Here is a 20584-nt window from a genome sequence, read left to right as displayed (position 1 = left end):
CTGACACTGTTCTTTCTTGAAATTCCTGTTTCAGGGACATCACACTACCTCGATCTACCTGTTCTTATTTTCAAGTAGGTTCAAAATGGAAAATCTCAGCTATTTAGGGAGCCTTAGAGATCAGGTCTGGTCTATAAAGCAGGAAAGTGATCTGCCTAGAGGCACACAAAACATGAATGGAGAAAGCGAGACTAGAAGAACCCAGATGTCCCAACTTCAGATTCAATGTACTCGGCATTACACTCAACTCCTCCTTCATCTCTTTCCTGACCTCCCTCCCTTCCTTAAGTTCCGTATCTGTGCCACTTAAGTTTCTATCTTCAATCCTGTTTTCTCATTCCCACGATGGCCTCAACCACTTTATGATTTCTTGATGCAGGAGACTTCCAACTCCCAATCTATATACCTCTACCTGAAACTCTCAGGAAGGAGGGGGGAAGGGACTAAAGCTATAGAGGCGTGTGCATTACTCCTTTTAAACAAAACTTTTCTGCTTTTCTTTGCTGGGGTCTTTCCTTTTGAAGAACTGTTTTGTGCTCTTCACAGAACCACACGTAACAAGGAAGCACACATTCTGCGCCACTGGCACGTCGATTCAATGTCCATTTCAAATTGATCCCTAATAGCCAACATAATACGTCTGCCGGTAGCATGAAAATAAGTAGCAGCCATTTACCAAACTCCACCGTGTACTGAAAACTTTTTATGTATATACCTCATTTACACTCACAATGACACATGAGAAATATATCTCTTTACTGAGGAAGAAATTGCGGCCCTGAGTTAGGTCCGTTGTCTAAGGTGATACAGCTGGTGGATGGTAGAACTGAGACTCAAATCCAGGCCTGACATCAAAAATTCATACCCACTTCACCATACCCCTCTCCTCTCCAGAAACCAGGGCTCCTAGTTGAAAAGGACATGTCAATTTCAGCTTTCTTCCTAAATCAAATTCCAGTGCTGAGAATGTTCTTGCAACATTTTTCTTTAATAAAGATGGAAAAGAAAGCTGAGAAAATAAATCCAAACATTCAGAACAAGAGAGTAGTCTCAGCCTGAATCCCACTGTTACTGAAGTTCAGTTTAGTGTAACAATGAGAGTTTGTTTTCTTTGAAAATTTACTAGAAAGAAAACTAAATCAACTGACAGAAGCTGTTGCTCCCACCTAGAGACCACAGCCTGGACGCTTTGATTTTTCATCACTCCACCTCTCCTCCCAGAAGCCTGTTACAGAAACAGAATTATGCAATCTCTGTGAACATGCCAAACATTCCTCCATTCTGAAGAATGACCTCTTGTGAAACAGGAGCCAGCATTTTCTTAAACATTCCTGGCAGAGGCAACGTCAGCTATGAATGGCTAATGGATGAGACGTACTAGACCCTCCATTTCCTCCTCCTTATCCTCTATTAGCTGTTGCTCTCGTTCCCACCCTATACTGGCAGGCTGGTTTCTTCCCCTCACCCTTATTTCCTGGTAAATAACTCAGAGTGGGATGGGTCCTTACCACCCACCTAATCTGATTCTCCATCTGGTATCTGAGATTTTCATCTAACTCATATTTAAAAACTTCAAGATGGGCCACCGCAATCCCTCCTTGAGCAGACCTGACTGATAGTATAGTTCTTCCTTAAACTCAAATTGTCTCCCCACAAATTCTACACATTGGTTCAATCCTCTGGGAAATAAACAAAAGGAGCCAAATCTTTTTTCAACATGACAACACTTCAGCTCTTTGAAGACAACGCCCATGTTCCTCCTATTTTATCCCTTTTCTGGGCCAAACATCCCTAGTCCCTTCACTCTTAAAAGTGGAGAAAAATAACAGTGTCTCAAAGCAGTGGCTTACTTTACCAGGTTGCATATGACTTAAACCTGGGAAATAATTATTAGAATCTGGTAATGCCACTGGCATCTCTACTCTCATTATACATTTTTTAAAATGAAAATCTATCCTATGTAAGGCTAATATGCAAATCGACCAAATGGTGGAAGGACTGGTCGCTATGACGTGCACTGACCACCAGGGAGGCAGATGCTCAATGCAGGAGCTGCTCCCTGGTCGTCAGTGTGCTCCCACAGGGGGAGCACCGCTCAGCCAGAAGCCTCCACGGCAGCACTAAGGATGTCCGACTGTCAGACATACCCCGAGGGCTCCCGGACTGCAAGAGGGCACAGGCAGGGCTGAGGGACCACCCCCCCTGAGAGCACAAATTTCGTGCACCAGGCTTCTAGTATATATATAAAATGCTAAGTGACCAACCGTAGGTCCATCCGACCAGCCTGTACACATGATGCGCACTGGCAATTTAAAAATAAACGTTGACTTGTGCAATATATATAAAGCTCTCAGAATGGATATTATTGAAATCCCCCATGAAATGATTTGTAATGGATCTATTATTGAAGCTACCTTTGGAACTAGTATATCTATAGATAATATTAAAAATATATCTAAACATGCAATTCTCTGTCCTAAAAATGAGCATGTTCATAAATTAAATGAAGAAATTTTGGATATACTTGATGGAGATTTTCACACCTATATGAGTGATGATTCCATTGATTCAAAATGGATGATGCCGAAAAGGAAAATTTTCCCATTGAATTCCTTAATAGTATTACTCCTTTGGGAATGACGAGTCATAAATTAAAATTGAAAGTAGGTGCAATCATCATGCTACTGAGAAATCTTAATAATAAATGGGGTCTTTGTAATGGTACTAGATTTATTATCAAAAGATTGAGACCTAACATAATCAAAGCTGAAGTATTAACAGGATCTGCTGAAGGAGAGGTTGTTCTGATTCCAAGAATTGATTTGTCCCCATCTGACACTGGCCTCCCATTTAAATTAATTCAAAGACAGTTTTCTGTGATGCCAGTATTTGCGATGATTATTAATAAATCACAAGGACAAACTCTAGACAGAGTAGGAATATTCCTACCTGAACCAGTTTTTGGACATGGTCAGTTATGTGTTGCTTTCTCTTGAGTTCGAAGAGCATGTTACGTTAAAGTTGTAAATACTTCATCACAAGGGAAATTAGTCAAGCACTCTGAAAGTGTTTTTACTCTTAATGTGGTATACAGGGAGATATTAGAATAAGTTTAATCAATTTACCAGTCATTGTTTTTATCAATATTGTTTTTATATCATGTTTTTGTTATTTTTATGTCATATTTTTGTTGTTTATTAATCAATTTATATATTATTTTCATATACATTTTACTGATTTTCTTTCATCTCTGACACTTCTATTATAAAGAGCGAATAGTGATATTAAAATATTTCTTCTAATTAATTTCCTTTCAATGTGCATGAGTCCATACACTGGGCCACTAGTAATACATATTAATACCGGAAAAAATCTTCCAATAGGCCAAAATAAAATCTAGAATCTTACATGCTTTCTTCTAATTTAAGAATTCAGAGACTCTTAAAATTTATTCTTATAACTCAAAATTAAGAAAGGAAAATCATTTATTTCATGACCTGCTGAGTTTCTGGAAAGACACTACCTTCATTTAACTTTAACAAGGATCCCTGAAACTCAGGGACAAAGTCTTTAGGATACTTGTCAAAAAGGGTTTGAACTTGAAACAGAAACTCTAGAGCAGCGATTTTCAACCGGTGTGGCACAAGAATTTTTAAAACATGCAGTACCTGACTATTTAGTCAGGGGCACTGACCTCTTTTCCCTTAGATTGTCAAATAAAAAAATGACAGTAGCCAACACAATAGCTGTCCAGTGTGAACGAATCAAAATTATACCTATTTTTTGTCAGATCAACAAAAAACATATATTTTTGGTGAGCTGCAGAATTTTAGTAGTTTATGTATGCCATGAGATGAAAAAGGTTGAAAATTGATGTTCTAGAGAAATAAGGAAGGATCTTCCCACGAAATTCTTACTCTTTTTCCTCAATATCTTTCTTGTGTTAGAATTCAACTTCTACCCAAAGAGTTGAGTCTGTGCTATTACCCATCTTTCAAACATAGACACAAAATCAGGAATCATAGTTGGTTAATGAAAATAAGGCAAAAGCACAGCTCTCAATGGGTTGGCTTCCTGAAAACACAGTCAGCCCTAGCTGGTCTGGTTCAGTAGCTAGAGCGTCAGCCTGCGGACTGGAGGGTCCCAGGTTCGATTCCAGTCAAGAGCACATGCCTGGGTTGTGGGTTCAATCCCCAGTAGGGGGCGTGCAGAGGCAGCTGATCAATGATTCTCTTTCATTGATGTTTCTATCTCTCTCACCCTTCCTTTATGTCCATAAAAATATATTAAAAACCCAGTCAGTCAAAACTAATGAATACTTATGAGTCTGCTCTTTAAAGCTAATATTATAATCCTGACATTCTCTTGATTCCAAAACAAAGCTAGGTGGCCACCCCAATTATAATGAACTTGTGAGTTTAAAAGAGACAAGACTAAAACACAGGCTGCTTTATCCATCTCTTTCTTCTACCTGGCATTCCTTCTGTAGGTCCTCGTTCCCTGGCCCAACACTATCCCTCTTTGCCTTCAATATAGCCTTCTGGCTAATTAATTTGGTCATCTGCTATGCTTGGAGAGGTCAAAGACCGGGACAGTACATGCTCATGAACAAGTGGCAATACCCCTGAATATTTTGAATATTATTCAGAATATTCTTTCTCCAGAAATATGCAGGTCTTTTTCAGAATTCCAAACTTCACTGTCAATAAATACGCTTAACTTCACTACAACCCAATGTAATTAAAATAAATATATAGCGAATACCTTCTTTTCCGTCTTCTTACCAAGAGGGAGAGCAGGTCATGATAAAGAGTATAAAAGACTCTAAAATCAAGAGACTGTGATTTGAAACCTGGTTCTGCCACTTACCCATTGTATGACCCTGGGCAAGTCACTAAACTCCTGAGCCTTAGTTTCCTCACCCACAACTGAACTCACCAAAGGGGACTAAAAGAATACTGCACAACATAAATCTTTTGTGAGAATAAACACATAATTCATGTAAAGCACTTCAGTGTTTGACACATGCTTAAAGATGCTCTGAAAGGCCTGCCATTACTACAAAGCACTACGCAAAACTCTGGACAGGCTGTGGGAGTGAGAGAAATACTGTATGCATTCGTGGGGGGGAGACATAAATAAATCAGTGACATAAATAATCCTGACACCTGAAGTGGGGAAGGGATCACATCAAACCGAGAGGAATAAAACATATACCCACACTCCCTTTTTCCTCGATTTCTTATATAAGTTCTATTGTTTCTACTTCCTAAAGACCTCTTTTTAATCCACTCCTTTCTTTTTCTATTTTTAAGAGTCCTTTCCTTTCTAATCTATCCCTTTCAGGGCCTACTCTTGCATGGACTACTGCAATAGCATTCCATTATTCTCCGTTTCTACTCCCAGCCCTATCACAGCCATTTACACCTCTCCCACAGCACTTACCCATTCATTTTATCATTCATGACTGTTCCATCAGCTCTTTGTCTCCACAGTGTAATAAGCACAGTGTCTGGCATATATTAAGCATGTAATAAATACTTACTGAATAAACCAAGCATAGAGGATTGGAAGAATTTAAGTAGGGAAGAATGCTCTCACATAAATATTTCTAGATGTTGTCTGATGTAAGTTATAGAGAAGGGTAGACATAAAATAAGTGTTAGCTGAGGCTTCTATGTCCCATGGGAAATTCTATTCAAACATCGTATGATTTGCAAAGTAGGAAACACAGGACCAAAAATTAAATCACTTTATTATAATTGATGTCGTCTTCAAGAATAACTCTCATTATTCTCACTTCATTTCAACTGGTTGAAAAATGCTTTTACACGGGTTATTAAGTATTTCCCACACAAAGAGTCCAAAATTCATTCACTGTTTATTCCGCAATAGGAAGGTGATGAGTACCTACAATTCATTTACGTCCTTCTGGAAATGACAGAAAAACCGGAAGTTAAAGTATTTATTTCTAATTCCTACTGCCCAGCTAAATTTTTACAAGTCTCATTTCTCTCCTTTGTTTGCTAGAATAATTGAAAACAAAACAAAATATAAATAAATAAAATCCTAGGGTCCAACTATAAAGATTCATGTGGGAACACTTGTTTTGTCCTGTGTTTAATTTTAGAAAGAATGTTGTCAACGTTCCTTTACTCACATAACTTTTTTCTTCAAGGTGACCTGAGTTAAAAGATCAAACTTAACATTACATTATTTTAAAAAGAAATAAGTTCTTCAAAGAGGGAATTCATGGAAAAACCATACCCAAATCACTTTGTCCAAACTTAAAAGTGTCAAACTGATACAAATAAAGAACATAGTTTTCACATTTGCTTGACAGCCAAAAAAAACAAAGTTCTTATATTTCAAGCCAAGTAACCGTAATACACTGATCTACTGTGTTTGCACTGGAGACTGTGGTATTTAATTTCCAGGTTTGTGGGACAAAATGGGCTTAGTGTCTCACATAGCATGACACATAAGTTTTAAGATACAAAATTTACATTGCTGCGTGCAAAAATAATTGCTATTGCTGAACTAAAAAATTATTCCACTTAGCTAGTGCCATAATAGAAGCTAAAGAGATCTGGTTTCCTATGGAATTAAATTTTGTGATGGCAGACTACTTAAGTGTTTGCAGCACTGACCATCATACACCCTAATTCTGACTTTATTTAGCAAGTGTAAAAATACATCAGGGGAACTCTGTGTTAGGGTGATCGAAAGCTTCTCTCTTTGAGTAGCAAAAGCAACAGGACAATACACTTTCCTTTATTTCAAGAGGAAGGGTGAGGGAGGGAGAGTATCAATGATGAGAGAGAATCAGTGACTGGCCTCCTCCTGCACACCTCCCACTGGGGATGGAGCCCACAACCCAGGCATGTGCCATGACCTCCTGGTTCACAGGTTGACAATCACTGAACCACACCGGCCAGCCAATACACTTTCTTTTTGTCAATATAGTTAAGCACTGCTCTTTCTACATTTCTACCCTAATGTTCAAGTCACAACTATGAGGAATTCTCCATCTGGCAAACTCAGCTATATTTCAAGCAAAGACTGCTTTCTGGCTATAAGGCTCTTCTACCAGCTACAGTCATTTAGATCAAGCCAATTTCCCCTATTACAAAACTTCGGAGAATGACAACTACTAACAGAGAACACTCTGTTAGCATTTATTAGACAAAGTAATCTTCGCTTTTCTAACGACGCTTATTTAACCTACCCCAGTACCGAAGGAAACTAAAAGAACCTAAAAATGAGGGTACAACATAGCAATTTAATTCATATTTAAAATTTTTATTATGAAGAACAATTGGTATAACCTTCTTATCGTCTAGGCATCTAAAAAACACATGCAATAAGGTTATTTTTGGCCGTAGCCGGTTTGGTTCAGTGGTTGGAGCAATGACCCATGGACTGACTGAAGGGTCTCGGGTTTGATGATCCTTGGATCCCAGCCCTGGATGGGGCTCATGAGGGAGGCAACCAGCTGATGTTTCTCTCTCTCTCCCTCTCCCTTCCATTCTCTCTTAAAAAAAAAAATCAATGGAAAAAATATCCTCAGGTGAGGATTAACAACAGAAAATTATTAAAACAAAACAAAACACCCAACACACCTATATATGCATTTGTCTTCCCGTAACATGAGAAGTGAGTCTCATTTATATGTGCATTTACCTGAATTCATCTATATGCACTGGGAGAAAAAAAGAGAGAGCTTAAATTATTGGTTCCCTGAGCTGATCCTCAGTTCCCCAGTTCATGCGTGCCACTCAGTGTATAAACACGTCCCTCACTGTGTATGAGTCTAATATTAGTTGTATCTGTTACACATTGTGACTCCTAAATGTAAACCAACTACTTCATCTGGGGCTCACGGGGAGAAAAAACAGCATCTGCTCCAAAGCTGGAGGAAACCTGGCCATGCTGGAATGTTGCTGCGCTGGTATGCCTACATCCATCATAATGCTCCCCGAGATTTTCGAGGGTAGCTTTGATCATTTTGCATCTGGGCTGGCTTTGGAACCTAACCCACACTAAGACATACCTCCCCTCCCCCAGGCTTTATATAACTCCTCTCAAGATCAAATTTTTTTTAAAAAAGAAAGAAGTAATGCAAAGTACACAACCACACATAAGGTCTACTAACTCATTCAGTTGTATTTTTGAAGTCAGTTTTTACAGGGGACCTATTACGTGGAAGGCACAGTGCTAGGCACTAACCTGGCGCTCAACTATTAACAAGTGAGGAACTCCCATTCAGTAAGAAAGAAGGTTGGCACATGAGCAATTTAGAAAAGCAGAGTAAGAGTAAATGCTGTAAGAAAATAGAAGCTTAGTTCAGAAAAGGGAGATTAGGGAAAGCATGAGGGAAGCTTAATTTTGATAGTAGCTGTGACACTGCGGTGAAAAGTGGTGGAAATTTGAGGCATACAAAGAAAAATAATCTGTAACTCGAGATTGCCAGAAATCACAAATTTCACATTCCAAAATCAAAACGAAAGGAAGGGTGCTTTCATTTCCAGAAATAGTAAGGTAATTGACACCAATCCTGTACTTCTATGATAAAAAATAAATTAAATAGCCTTAGCCCATTTGGCTCAGTGGATAGAGCCTGTGGCCAGAAGAGTCCTGGGTTCAATTCCAGACAAGGGCACATGCCCAGGTTGCAGGCTCCCATCCCCAGTATGGGGTGTGCAGGAGGCAGCCAATCAATGATTCTCTCTCATCATTGATGTTTCTATCTTTCCCTCTCCTTTCCTCTCTAAAATCAATTAAAAAATATGTTTAAAAAATTAACTAATTTAATTAAATAACTGGAAGAAATTTCTAAAATAATTCTTAAACAGAAAAGCTAACAAGATAGTAAAGAATTTGCCCAAACCCTAGCTGGGTTGGCTCAGGGGATAGAGCATTGGCCTGCAGACTGAAGGGTTCCAGGTTCAATTCTGGTCAAGGGCACATGCCTGGGTTGCAGACTCAGTCCCCAGTAGGGGGCGTGCAGGAGGAAGCAAACAAGGATTCTCTCTCATCATGGATGTTTCTCTCTCTCTCTCTCTCTCTCTCTCTCTCCCTTCCTCTCTGAAATCAATAAAAATATATTAAAAAAAGAAAAAAGCCCTAACGGGTTTGGCTCAGTGGATAGAGCGTCAGCCTGCGGACTGAAGGGTCCCAGGTTCGATTCCGGTAAAGGGCATGTACCTTGGTTGCGGGCACATTCCCGGTAGGAGGTGTGCAGGAGGCAGCTGATCAATGTTTCTCTCTCATCGATGTTTCTAACTCTCTATCCCTCTCCCTTCCTCTCTGTAAAAAATCAATAAAACATATTTTTTAAAAAAAAGAAAAGAATTTGCCCCAAATCCAAAACCAGAAATAGAGCCATTATCCAAACTTGTTTTCATCCTAAGGGTTTCTCTGACCTTAATGCTGTTGTTTTGGTGCCTTTGTGAAGCAAAAGAAACTAAAGCCCAAATAGGATGTGAAGTCTGATAACCATCTATTTATTTCTCCATGTTAACCTGGTACGCCAAAGAACTACACCTTCAAGGTAAAAAAGTGAAGTGGGAAGAACAAGAGCATAAATAACGAGCAACAGAAACAGACTCAAAGGGAATTCAGACAATCGATTTAAAACATTCAGATTATAAAACAACTACACTTATCACGTGTAAAGAAACAAAAACCAAGCCTCAAAATTAATAGCAGGGAACAAGAAGCTGTAAAACCGTGGTAGAGCACATTTGAAAAGACCAAATAGAACTTCATGGGGAAAAAAATGCAGTAACTGAATTTAAGATTTCAATGGATGAGTTTAATGACACATTAGAAATAGGTTAGAGAATTAAAGAAAAAGAAATTATCCAGAATGTAGTATAAAAATAATAAAGTGAGAAGAGAACAGAGTAAAAAGGTCTCTGTTAAATCAGTAAAGAAGATAAAAACAATGGGGCAGAAGCAATAGATGGATATAAAATGGCCGAGAATTTGACAGATCTAATGAAAGACACTACTCCACAAATTCAAGAAGTCTAACACCAAACAAATGCAGAAACCCGAAGATAAAGACTGAACAATCTTTGAAACACCCCACAGTGAAGAGGGAAACAGAGCCTATTTAAGAATGAAGTGGGATCCAAAGGTGATCCCCAGTGAGCACACTGCCATTGCTTAATTCAGCTGCCACCCAGGTGTAATTCCACTATGGCTGAGCCTATGGCCGAGCCAGGCACTTAAATTACTTTGTTTACCAGATATGCGGTTTTCCATTTCTGAAGCGGCATCTTGACTCTCACCAAACATCAAGAGTCTTAGATGGTGAAAGGAAAGACTGCTAACCAGGTAGAAGGTCTTGAGGTGATTCTCCCTCTCTAAAAACCACAAAGAAACTGCCCACTGGGGTAAAAGGCACCAAGACTTCAGGTGAGAAAGGTTAACTGGCCATCCTCTGCTTGCAGACCCTGAAAAACTGTTAACAGCTTAGCTCAAGCTGCATTTGAAAGACTATAGATGCTGCTTTTATCTCAGCTCAACTCTTGTATCAAAAAGGAGTCAACGCGCAGGGACTCCTTTCCAGGATTTCAGAAGCACTGTCCTCCGAACCATTTTATGGGGTCCCTCTGAACACAGCAATACACCAAACAGCTGAAGAAATCAACACGTCTTACCTCGCAGCTGGTACCCAAGAAGTCATGGGGAAATCTGACCACCACCCGGCACCTGGTTTCCTGCGTCCCACTCCAGACCTACTCAGTCAGACTATCCGGGGATGGGATGGGGTCCGAGAATCTGCATTTTAAAAGGGCCGCAGAAGAGCTTGTTTTCTACTAGTTCAAGAACCACTGCTAAGTCCGAACAGGTGTCCTCCTCTAACCCCCGGGCGGACGTTGGCATCCACGTGGGCCACCAACTCTCCAGCAACGTGCTTCAACTCTCGGTCTCAGCTGCTTAAGTTTTCTGCAAAAACGAGCACGCTCCAGCGACTGGTACTTGGTACATAATAAAAATGTGCTTCCCGTCTCACATGCTGTGAAAACACCATTTCCAACCAGGCCTCCCCACATCTCCCGAGGAGCCGGGAGCCGTTCCAAGACCTTAGGAATAGCGCCCGCTCCTCACCTGGAGCCCTGGTGGCCCCACCTCGTAGAGAAGGTGCAGGGAAGCCAGCAAGAAGCCCAAAGTCCCCATTCCGCTGGAAACGGCCAGGTATCCTCCCCGACTCGACCTGGAGGCCACCCCGCGGGCTCCCTCGGCCCCCCTCAGGCTGCGTTCTGCAAACCTCTGGCCCCGGCGGCCAAGGACACTGGGCGAGTGCACAGACTGAGAACAGGCCTGGCCCTAAACCTCAAGTCAGACACAGCCCCCCATCTCCTCGGCGAAGAAGCTGGAGCCCAGGTCTCGCAGCCTGGCTCGGGCCCAGGCCACACTCACCTACCAACGCGCGGGAGGCGGGACACCCTGTCCTCGGTAGCGCTCACCCCTGAACCTCCACCGCCAACGTCAACGCCGCTTACTTTTTAGGGGTTAAAAAAAAGAAAGACCAGAAAAAGAAAATAGCCTTTGCTTTTGTATTCCTTTTGACCCTTCAGGGCTTCCTCTTCCTCGCCGCCACAACAAAAGTCCACGCCGCTTCCGGCGGCGAAACCCAATCCGCGACTCTCTTCCTCCCCGGGAGTCCGATGGAAATCCGGTGCCCGGAAAGCGGGCGGGAGACACTGGATTGGGCCATTCACCCCTCAGCCAGCGGATTGGCCAGCTCGCGCCTGGGGGGCGGGCCGGGCCGTGAGATCACGTGATGCCTCCCAGGAAAGATGATTGGTTGTCAGGGAGAGGGATTGCCACCGAGGAAGGGGCGTTTCCTAGGGGACTGAAGGCGGGCCTGGGGCGGTACGGAGCGGGGGTGGGCCCGGCACGTAATGGCAGCGCCGTGGCCCCGCGTCCATCTTTACCGCTCTCTCGGACCTGTCACAAAGGAGTCGCGCCGCCGCTGCCTCCCCCTCTCTCGATCGGACCTGGGAGCTGGAGCAAGTCAGTGCCGCAGCCCAGCCGCGGTGCCCCGGGAAGCCCCTGGGGACGCGGAGCGGGGGGAAGTCCGAGGGCAGGGGACGTCTCGGGGAGGGAGGGGACAGTCCCCGAGTCTGCGGCGGGGAGACCGGACTGGGGTCGGGGGAGGCTCGGGGAAGGGGCCCCGGAAGGGCGGCGTTTGGCAGAGCCCGGGAAACAGCCCGGAGATTCTCCACGGAGGCCCGCGCGGAAGGCGCCTGAAGAGGTTCCTGGAAGAGGGTGTTCCCCCTTTAGGGGGATGTTGACCGGAGGAGGTGCTCGGGGTCGCCCTTCTGAGAAGGCCGCGGCGAAAGGGGCCCAGGTGAGAGGCAGGCAGCTCCCGGGAGGCTCCTGACATTTTAGGAGGGCTCTCGGGGGTGTCCGGGGCGGAAGGGGCAGATGGGAGGACGCTCTGGGAGGGTTTCCTTTTGTGGAGTTTAAGGTTTTAGGTGGCCCGGGTGCGAAGCAGACATTCCCCCGGGAGCCATAAAAATGCCGCGGGGTGGAGAGATGCCTCGGAGAGAGAGAGGGGGGCTAGGAGTCTGGAGCCCGAGCTAGCGGATTCCCGGAGGCCCGGCGTGGAAAGCGGGCAAGGGCCTCGGGGAGAGGGGCTCGCTGGGCAGTTCTGGGAAGGAGAGACCCCGATCCGCGGGAAAGCCTCGGGGAGGATCGGTGAGCCGGTAGCAGGAATGGCACGCCGGTCCCCTCGGAGCCTGACCCGGGGTCTTGACCACGGAATCCAGCTGCTTCGGGGCTTCGTGCAGGTGGGGTGGGAGGAGTCCGTTCCCACCGAGGCTCCCTGCGCGAGGCTAGATCCAGCTTTGGCCCCCTCCCGGCTGCCTCAGTTTCCCTGTCTTTGGGGGGAGACATCGAGGCCGAGATGGTCCCCCGAGACTGCAGGGCTGCCCTTTCTGAACAAGGCTGATCTCCTCGGAGTGGTGCACTTTGAACTTTTAAGGGCTGGACGCCTCAGACAAGTGACTCCACCAACCCAGGTCTGTCCGGTAACGTCACCCGGTGTGGCAAGGTCTGTGATTGTGCCACCCGAGGGCCTGCTGTTGAGGAAGGAAAGTGGAGGCACTTTCTAAACCAAAGCTGGGTCCAGCGGTTCTCAACCTGTGGGTCGCGACCCCTTTGGGGGGCCGAACGACCCTTTCACAGGGGTCGCCTAAGACCATCGGAAAACACATATATAATTACATGTTGTTTTTGTGATGAATCACTAGGCTTTCATTAGGTGCAATTTGTAACAATGAAATTGGGGGTCACCACAACATGAGGAACTGTATTAAAGGGTCGCGGCATTAGGAAGGTTGAGAACCACTGGTAGATGCAAGGAGTTCGCTTTCACACAGTAATGGTCCATCACTTCGGGAGCCATGCGGGACCGAAAGCGTCCAGGTTCACAGCTGCGTAGGCCCTATCATACTCCAACCCCAAGGTTCCAACCCCTGCGGCGATGGGGGTGGAGAGATTCCCAGTGTTTGCTCAGAGTTTTAATTTACTCTGAAATGCTGGTGGTGCTGGCAGGAGGCAGCCCTAGAACATAATCCTTTTCCTTCAGGAAGTTTGTCTGCTGACCGCTGACATTTTCTTCCATGTAATTTCATCTCAATAATGTAAACTACCTCCCCTTTTTTCATATATATATATATATATGTGTTTTATATATATAACATATATATTGTTTCTTTGTTTTCATGGCCTTTGGATGTCTACAGGTAGGAAATCTTTCTTCCTTCCTCGGTTGTGATTTTGTAAGTGAGACTTCCTTTTTCCTCCATGGACATTATGCCTTCCTATAGTAGTTTCAAACTAAAGATGAGCAATTGCTTTTAAATCCCTCTTCCACATGGTTTGTTTTCCACCACCGATAGAGTTTGCATTTCCTGGGGTGGCATCCTGCTGGGTGGCTCCTCTATGAGGTGAGAAGACACTTGTGTCCAGGTGTGACATTTTCCTGATGTCTAGTTAGTGGCATCTGTTAGAGTTGGTTTTCCAAATATTCACTCATTTATAATTTTTTTGAAGCTTGTTGCTTTTCAACAAAAAGCTGACTCGTGTTTCCTGTTTTTCTGGTCTTACATTTCATGGGTCTTTTAAAAAAGAATCACTGTGGTGATTTTGTAAGGTTTCTCATTTTCCAGGATACCCGTTGTCCTGACCTACTGCCTAATGTCTGTCTGTGACCTGCTTTTGGCTGTTTACACAAACACTGCATTATTTCTGTACTCCGTGATTATTTTTAAGTTATTGATTATAGGAAGTTGTCCTAGCATACCCTATGTGGACTTTTTCTGCTTTGTCAGCAAAATAACTTTTCACTTAGTAAATTGGCTAAGAATCAAGAGGAAATAAAAACTTAACATTTTGTATAATAGTCTGCTACTCTGTAGTGAATGGGGAAGAACAACAACTCTGAAGTATGTTTTGGCAAGAGAACAACAAAAAAAATCGTTGTGGGTTCCTGAAGTGCATTTACAACAGTTTATTTCAACTCATAAGCTTCATTCGGTCTGTCAAGAATTGCCTATACCAGTGATGGCGAACCTATGACACGTGAACTCATTTTTTTAGTTGATTTTTCTTTGTTAAATGGCATTTAAATATATAAAATAATATCAAAAATATAAATCTTTGTTTTACTATGGTTGCAAATATCAAAAAATTTCTAACTTAACCAGAGTTAAGGGTTTTTCAAAATGCTGACACGCCGAGCTCAAAAGGTTCGCCATCACTGGCCTATACCTTCCCTAATAATAATTTGTTATAATGAAAGGAGATGTCACATTGCATCCTTTAAAATACAACTCTCTTGGATACTCTAATAGCGATCTAGTTTGAGAAGTTATTAGGAATTCTTGAGGACGGAAATCACTACTTTAAATTGGAGATTTTCTGCTTTGTGGTGGGATCTTTATAAAGTAGGAGGTGGCCGAAACTGGTTTGGCTCAGTGGATAGAGCGTCGGCCTGCGGACTGAAAGGTCCCAGGTTCGATTCCGGTCAAGGGCATGTACTTTGGTTGCGGGCACATCCCCAGTAGGGGATGTGCAGGAGGCAGCTGATCGATGTTTCTCTCTCGTCGATGTTTCTAACTCTCTGTCTCTCTCCCTTCCTCTCTGTAAAAAATCAATAAAATATATTAAAAAAAAAAAAGTAGGAGGTGATAGCCACTGGGTTGCACCACAGATGGGAACCACAGTGGAACCAGTAATGTATTTCAAAAGAGTTATTTGGGGAAGTAAGCTCTCAATTTAGCCTCTCTCAAATATTTGATATTTTCACAGCATTTACCATTGAAATTGCATGGTTATCCCCTTCTACCCCCCCGTATTCAAATTAGAAAATTGAAAAATAGAATAGTCAGGAAGTAGTGAACCAAAACTTGGGCCACAGCCTTTAGGAGACTTACAAGTTTTAGGAGTGTAAAAGAAAGAGCATTTTCCCTTTGGTTTATCTATTCAATAAGTCAGCTTCTGAAATAGTTATCTTGCCAATCTTTATGGTTAGAAAAAAAGCACATATTTCTTATACTTCACTCTCAGTGTCCATTCCAAAAGGAAATGCTTGCTTGCTGTATTTTTTTCAGCAAGCAAGAGCATGTTTAAGAGCATATTTAACTGTGGATAACTGTGATACATACAGGGCTAAATGAGGTAAAGTTAATCTTATCAACAGTGGGGGACTCCCCTTTCTCCCTTTCTGAGTTTTTGAAAACTAAGAATGCATTTTAAGATAGCAAAGAATTGATGCACTCCTTAAGTTTGTTAAGGAATGAACCCTGCTCATAGCTTTCTTATTGCTTGAAATTATAGTTTCCAGGCATAATTTCATGGGTCCTATACACATCAAATAGAAGGCTTGAAATACCTTACTTAGCCAGTTTATTATTACCTCATAGTTTAATGTTACAGTGTTAGCTTATTCTCACCCCTTCTACCTTCTGAAGAATCACGTTTTCTCTCCAGTGATCCCTTGGTGCCTTGGTTCCCAAAGTCTGACTCCTACCCTGCCCCACCCACCTTGTGGGAAGAGCAGCTCCTTTTTTCCGATTCTTATTGCTTCATAGTTATTCATACTTACACATGCCTAAGGGCTACTTATTCATAACCTACCAAGTGAATCATTAAGAGTTGCTAAAACATGGTGTTCATAAACCAAAACCAGCACACCAGAGCTTACTGCTGTCTGACACCTTGTTCTCCCAGGACGCCTGGCCTGGGAACCTTGGCACCGGGCAAAGCTGCTTGCGTGTCACGTGCTCATGTGCGGAGAGCGGTTCCTTCAGTCATCGGGATGGTGCTTGTTTTCCATGGCGCTTCCTCTTGTGGTTTTTGGTGGTTTTGTTTTTCAGCAGAACTACTATTAGCTTCGTTATCAATTTAATTTATGGGCATTTGGTTTACCTTTCACTGTGGTCAGGATATTTGTACCAACAATCTTTAGCTTATAATTTAAGACATGAATGTGTGGCAATGCAAATATAAACCCTCCATACCCTTTTTGCTAATGCTGATGTGTAGTCACCTAAAAACTTGCTAGGACAGAAATCCTTGATGTTACTAAGTTCCGTTTCCACTGGAAAAATGGAGGAATGAGAGGCCTGCTCCTGGTGATCCCGGTGATGCTTCACCCGGAGGCTTCACTGGCGGGTATTACGTTATGGGTCGGGCCCTCCGGGTGTGGGCTATTGCTGTCCTTCGTCTCTTTGCCAAGAGCATGAGGGACCTTTTTTTTCCATCTCTGCTCAGGGCCTGGCATGTAAGCATTATAATCATATTTATTGAATGTTTTTTGTTTTTCAAAGTGGTTAGTATTTTGGAAACATTCTCTACTTTTACAGATTTTAGAATAAATTCACTTAATGTCGTTATTGAATACCTTTTAGCTTATGGGTATCCAACTGAGTGTTTTCAGACACCATTTTAAGTAGATTTCATTAAGGAAAGTGTTGTTATCCATGCTGTTTATACATTTTGTTTGCTTCTCTTAATAGTAAAGAGTTTTCTTTACTAGAAAACCCTATCCTTCAGATTATGAATCATCGGTTTAAATAACACATCTGTATGAGTTCCTATTATTTTGTCCCCGGGGCGAAAATCCCCAGCATGGTGGAGTGTTATGTTTTTCTCCTTTGTGCTGCAGCCATCATTAGCACTTACCTCAGTTCTTCTGTAGTGTTTCCTTTTGGGTCCAAGGCAAAATTTTCAGTCTTGAGACCTAGCAGGGATTATTTACTCCTCCTTTTTTCTTTCTTTCTTTCTCTCTCTCTCTTTTTTTTTTTTAACTATTATTTGCTTCTGGGAATTTCTTAATCTATCCCAGCCCTAAATTTTATACTTTAATACATTTTTTGAATGCTGAAAGGATTCGTCTTATGTTTCATATAAGACTGTATTCTATAATTAATTCTTTTTAAAATACATTTTTATTGATATCAGAGAGAAATGAGAGGGAGAGATAGAAACATCAATGATAAGAGAGAATCATTGATCGGCTGCCTCCTGCACATCCCCCACTGAGGATCAAGCCCGTAACACATTCACCTATGAACCAGGAGGTCACGGTTCAATTCCTAGTCAGGGCACATGCCCAGGTTGCAGGCTTGATCCCCAGTATGGGAGTGCAGGAGGCAGCTGATCAATGATTCTCTCATCATTGATGTTTCTATCTCTCTCCCTCTCCCTTCCTCTCTGAAATCAATATATATGTATATGTATGTGTGTGTGTGTGTGTGTGTGTGTGTGTGTGTGTGTGTGTGTTAAAAATAAGAGCAAATATATTTCTGGATAAGGCTCTCTGTCTTGATAGGGTTTGAGTTACACAGGTGTATGTATTTGACAAAATTCTGCACATATATGCATAGCACTTATACATTTCATTATATGTAAATCTAACCTCTAAAAATATATTCAAGTCTGGTTAGTGATATGTATGCTGAACTATTTAGGGGGAAGTATACTGATGCCTGTAATTTACTTTGAAATGCATAAAAAAATGAGATGGATGGATGATGGGTAGAGATGGATAGATATGTGATAAAGCAAGTATAGTAAAATATTAATGGTAAAATCCAGATGGCGGGTATGTAGGTGTTCACTGTAAAATTCAACTTTGCTGTATGTATGAAATTTTCATAAAAATATTGGGGGCTAATAAACATGCACAAAGAACTATCACTTATAAGAGTATCTTAGGAAAACACCCAAAACATTTTCTAATGAGAGAAAATCATGAACATTTCCGGTGCATTATCTATTGTTACTTTTTATGCTCTGTGATTTAGCCTTGACGGGTGAGAAGTGAGTTGGAAAAAAACGCTGCATCCTGTAACACTATTTGGGAATGATAAAGCGAAGATGACAGCAACAGTAATTTCACGCCCACAGTTTGGTTTTTATTCCTATGGTCATTTATTTAACCAGCCTCTCCTTCCTGGGCAACATAATCCTAAAGTCTTATTTTCAGAGAAAAGGAAGTGTTCTTAATGTCACTGAGCTGTCTTATGATCGAATGCAAGCAAATATTTGAAGAGCTGAATCATTGATTCCTGGACCATTTGTTAGAGAGGATTAGACCAGTTGGCCAGATGTCTCTTGTGGTGAGCTGTTTATGGTGATAGAGGTCTGTGTTTTGAGTACCAGACCTCATTGCTTTAACACAAAACTTATTGAGAACCCAAGTTTGATTTTCTTCCCTCTCAGAGCAGCTTTATAAAATATATAAAATACAAAAATCTAATAAATCATAAATAAGACAGAAGGGGAAGGCATAGTCTTTACTTTCTTCTGAAAAAAAGAGTCAGTCCTGGACGGTGTGGCTCCATTGGTTGGAGCGTCATCCCATACACTAAAAGGTGGCAGGTTCGATTCCCTGTCTTGACAGGCTGCACACTTGATCCCTAGTCAGGGCATGTGACAGGGGAGGGCAACTGATCAGTGTTTCACATCAACATTTCTCTCCCTTCCTCTCTCTAAAATCAATTTTAAAATAGAATAAATCAAAATTAATACTACTCTTCAGAGAAATAGATTCACAAAGGAAATGCTTGATTATAATTATGCTCTTGCAGAAAAATTGCTGTGAACAATATAATGACTTAAAAAGCATTACCGTTTAGATGGTGAGAAGTCTTTCTGCTAAGCAATGGCATCTGGGGGTATCATCATCATTAATACAATCGATAATTGCCATATCAGTGGATGATTGCCATGGCCGCAGATTTAATAGTTGTATGTGTTTAAATTTTGTGACTAGCTTGTCTTTGGCCTCAGATGGACTTGACTGACCATCTAATGCTAAGTAGTCTTCAAAGTTAAGGTGAAGGATGTAGGCATTACAGGTTTACATAATCTCTAGTCTTATTCATTTTCTCCTTCATTCAGTCTGTCAGCCCTTGGATGACCTTGCCCAAGAGCAAGGTACCATCTAGGTCTAGGTTCATTATGATGCTCCATAGGGTACATCTGGTGAGACATATGGGGAGCTGTTTTACTCATTGTGTTGCTGTGCATTGTACATAATGACTAATGGAGGTAGCTGTGTTCTAGTGGGTATTTTGGCTGACCACTCCAAATATAGTCAATCCATTTTCCTGGAAAAAAGGTTAGCTTTTTCTTTTTTTAATATATTTTATTGATTTTTTACAGAGAGGAAGGGAGAGAGATAGAGAGTCAGAAACATCGATGAGAGAGAAACATCGATCAGCTGCCTCCTGCACATCTCCTATTGGGGATATGCCCGCAACCCAGGTACATGCCCTTGACCGGAATCGAACCTGGGACCTTTCAGTCCGCAGGCCGACGCTCTATCCACTGAGCCAAACCGGTTTCGGCGTAGGTTAACTTTTTTGAACCCAGAAGAATCACCCATTCGTGTTTCAGTTTGTCCCATCATCCAGTCAGTAGTAGGTCCTGCCTACTGTGCCAATTCTTTGTTAGGTTCTATATGCAGTGATTTCCAGACCTGGTCCCAACAGAATCACCTGGGGAGCTTCTTTTTAAAAAAAATATATATATATATATATATGTTTTTATTGATTTTTTAGAGAGAAAGGAAGGGAGAGGGAAAGAGAGATAGAAACATCATCTATCAGCTGCCTTCTGCACGCCCCCCACAGGGGATCGAGCCCACAATCTGGGCATGTGCTCTGACTGGGAATCAAACTGGTGGCTTCTTGGTTCCATGTTCAACAGGTGAGCTACACTGGGCGGGCATCACCAGGGGAGCTTTTAAGAAAGCACTTGCTTGGACCACAGCCTAGAAATTCTGACTCTGGCTATTTGGAGTGGAACCAGCAGTTTGAAAAGAAGTACCTAAGGGCTTTGAATGCTCATCACCTTTGGGATGATTAAACTACAATCTCTTCCCAGGTGTAGTCTAGAGGTATAGCTAAGTAAAGGTTATTTCAGTACAAGGTAGATGAGTTCTAGAAAAGATAAACTATTTTGTTATCTTAGTGCTCTTTTTTAAAAAAATATATTTTATTGATTATTTAGAGAGAGGAAGGGAGAGGGATAGAGAGCTAGAAACATCGAT

At 42.1% G+C, this 20584-nt stretch overlaps 2 protein-coding genes across 5 annotated transcripts in view; one reads left to right on the top strand and one right to left on the bottom strand.

The window, feature by feature from the left end:
- Nucleotides 1-11685, bottom strand: part of PSME3IP1 (proteasome activator subunit 3 interacting protein 1) — a 28677-nt gene extending 16992 nt beyond the window's left edge. The window contains exons 1-2 of one of the 3 annotated variants that reach the window (XM_059667976.1): nt 11434-11685; nt 10671-10791 (exon numbers count right to left, since the gene is read on the bottom strand). The gene's annotated coding sequence lies outside the window, so the exon portion shown is untranslated. The remainder of the gene's footprint in view (nt 1-10670; nt 10792-11433) is intronic. The other 2 variants (XM_059667975.1, XM_059667974.1) reach the window with 2 other exon arrangements.
- A 182-nt stretch (nt 11686-11867) lies between these two features.
- RSPRY1 (ring finger and SPRY domain containing 1) overlaps nt 11868-20584 on the top strand; it is a 31150-nt gene continuing 22433 nt past the window's right edge. Inside the window, exon 1 of one of the 2 annotated variants that reach the window (XM_059667967.1) lies at nt 11868-12030. The gene's annotated coding sequence lies outside the window, so the exon portion shown is untranslated. Of the gene's footprint in view, nt 12031-12117; nt 12368-20584 lie in introns of those variants that run through there. The other variant, XM_059667968.1, reaches the window with a different exon arrangement.

Source organism: Myotis daubentonii, chromosome 15 (genome assembly GCF_963259705.1).
Source record: "Myotis daubentonii chromosome 15, mMyoDau2.1, whole genome shotgun sequence".
Classification (NCBI taxonomy): Eukaryota; Metazoa; Chordata; class Mammalia; order Chiroptera; family Vespertilionidae; genus Myotis; species Myotis daubentonii.
Note: the sequence above shows the minus strand (reverse complement) of the source record. Positions and strands in the feature narration are given on the sequence as shown.